This window comes from Pteropus alecto, unplaced genomic scaffold (assembly GCF_000325575.1).
Source record: "Pteropus alecto unplaced genomic scaffold, ASM32557v1 scaffold131, whole genome shotgun sequence".
Lineage (NCBI taxonomy): Eukaryota > Metazoa > Chordata > Mammalia > Chiroptera > Pteropodidae > Pteropus > Pteropus alecto.
In genome coordinates, this window is record NW_006434709.1 from 14,800,656 (window position 1) to 14,803,496 (window position 2,841).

Below are 2,841 nucleotides of genomic sequence, written 5' to 3' on the forward strand. Positions count from 1 at the left end.
ATAGCTGTTAAGTCCATTGAGTCTAAAATATGGCTCAATTCTAGTGTTTCTTTATTGATTTTCTGTATGGATGATCTATCCATTGCTGAAAGTGGGGTATTAAACTCCCCTACTATTATTGTAATGTATGTATCTCCCTTCAGATCTGTTAGTATTTGCTTAGTATATTTAGGTGCTCTGATGTTGAGTGCATATGTATTTATGATTGTTATATCTTCTTGATGCATCGACCCTTGTATCACTATATAATGACCTTTGTATCTTATTGCCATTTCTGGCTTGAAGGCTATTTTGTCCGATATAAGTATGGCTACCCCAAATTCTTTGCTTTCCACTTCATGGAATATAATCTACCATCCCTTCACTTTAAGCCTATGTGTGTCTTTAAATCTGAAATAAATCTTCTAGGCAGCATATAGTTTTGTTTTGTTTTAAATACATCTAGCTACTCTGTGCCTTTCATTGGTGAATTCAATCCATTTACATTTTGATATGTAAGGACTTACTACTGCTATATTATTAATTGCTTTCTAGCTGTTTTGTATTTCTATTATTTTCCCTTCTGTTTCTGCCTACATTTGCGAATTGGTGATTTTCCACAGTGCTATGCTGTTTTATTTTTTTATGTTTGTGATTCTACGCTAGATTTTTGCTTTGTGGTTACCAAGAGGCTTACATTGAACATCTCAGAAATAAAACAGACCATTTTATGCTGATAGCAACTTATATTTGTTCCTCTATAGAGGCTCCACCCTTTTACTCTTTTATATTTTGATGTTACAATATCTTTTTATTCTGCATATTTGCTAACAAGATATAGTAGCTATAGTTATTAGTTATTAAATGAAAAATGCAATCTTTTTCATTTCATTCATTGTGTTCCTCAGCTCATGAATCTTTTTTATTACTATATCTCTCTCTGTTATGTTTTTCTTTCGTTCATGTATTGTTTTCCTTGTTTCATCAAATTTTCTTCGTGTTTTCTTGTAGCTCACTGAGGTTCTTTAAAATAGCTATTTTGAATTCTTTATTGTGTCAGTCAGATTTCCAAGCCTTTGAGATTGGTTACTGGAAGACTTTTAATACTTTGGTGTTATGTTACTTTTATTTTTTATGTTCCTGAAGTTTTACATTTCTGTCTTTACTTTTGTATTTATATTTATTTTTTAAATAAATTTTTAGGTGAGACAACCCTTGGTTGACCTCACAGACTGCAAGGACCTTGTCAGCTTACAATCCCTTATTTTTTAAATTTTTACGCCTACAGCACTTGGTCTTCCTAGGTGGTCTCCCATCCAAGTACTAACCAGGCCCAACCCTGCTTAGCTTCCGAGATCAGATGGGATCGGGCTAGTTCAGCGTAGCATGGCTGTAAATCTGTCTTCACTTTTGAAGTAGCACTCATCTGCTCCTGTCTTTACTCTCTTTGGAAAAGGAATACCTTCCATCAGCCCTCTAGGATTAGTGATTCTGAGGCTTTCTCAGACCTTCTATGGGTAAATTGTAATTTTATATCAGTATACTCTATGGCTTGCTCATTACTGAATGTCTAATTACCTTCCATTACCATATATTGGACCCCTTTTACCCAATTTACCAATCCCTCAACAACCTTCTCCTCTGGTAACCACCATTCTGTTGTCTGTAACTGAGTTTGTTTTTGTTAGCTTGTTACTCTTTTGTTTTATATTCCACATGAGTGAAATAATATGGTTTTTGCCATTTTCCATCTGACTTATTTCACTTAGCGTAATACCCTCAAGATCCGTCCACATTGCTGCAAATGGCACTATTTCATCTTTTTTTTTTAATGGCTAATATTCTATTGTATGCATATATCATATCTTCTTTATCCTTTCATTTATCAATGGACACTTAGGTTTTCCCATGTCTTGGCTATTGTAGATAATGCTGCAATAAACATAGGGTGGATATATATCTTTACAAATTAGTGTTTTTATTTTGGAGGAAGGGTGAACACACAGAAGAGGAATTGCTGGATCATATGGTAGTCCTATTAATTTTTTTAAGAACCTCCATACTGTTTTTCATACTGGCTGCACAAATTAACAATTCCACCAACAGTGTATGAGGGTTCCCTTTTCTCCAATCCCCTCCAACACTTGTTATTTCTTGTATTTTTGATAACAGCCATCCTAACATGTGTGAAGTGATATCTCATTGTAGTTTGATTTCCATTTCCCTAATAACTAGTGATATTGAACATACTTTTATGTGTCTGTTGGCATTTCGTATGTCTTTTTTTAAAAAAAAAAGTCTACTCATCCTCTGCGCATTTTTAAATTGCTGTTGTTGAGCTGTATGTGTTTTTTAATATATTTTGGATATTAACCCCTTATAAGTATCAGTTGCATATATCTTCTCCCAATCGGCCGCCTCTTTATTTTGTTGATGGTTCTTTTGCTGTGTAGAAAGTTTTTAGTTTGATGTACTACCATTAATTTATTTTTGATTTTGTTTTCCTTATTTGTGTATCAAATTCACAAAAACATCTCTGAGACCAATGTCTAGAAGCCTAGTGCTTATCTTTTCTTCTATGTATTTTATTGTTTCAGATCTTACATTCAAGTCTTTATTCCATATTGTTAGTTTTTGTGTATGGTGTAAGACAGTGGTCTAGTTTCGTTATTTTGCATATGCCTGTCCAGTTTTTCCAACACCATTTATTTACTGAAGAGACTTTTTTTCCTCCATTAACATATTCTTGGCTTTTTCGTGGTTGTAAATCAATTTCCCTGTATATGTGTGGATTTATTTGTGGGTTCTCGATTCTGTTCCATTGGTCTCTGTGTCTTTTTTGTTTTGTTTTGTTTTTTTGCT

General features: G+C 33.5%; 1 pseudogene; it reads right to left on the reverse strand.

The window, feature by feature from the left end:
- Window positions 1–1,258: 1,258 nt before the first annotated feature.
- Window positions 1,259–1,377, reverse strand: LOC112477928 (annotated as a pseudogene).
- Window positions 1,378–2,841: the final 1,464 nt, after the last annotated feature.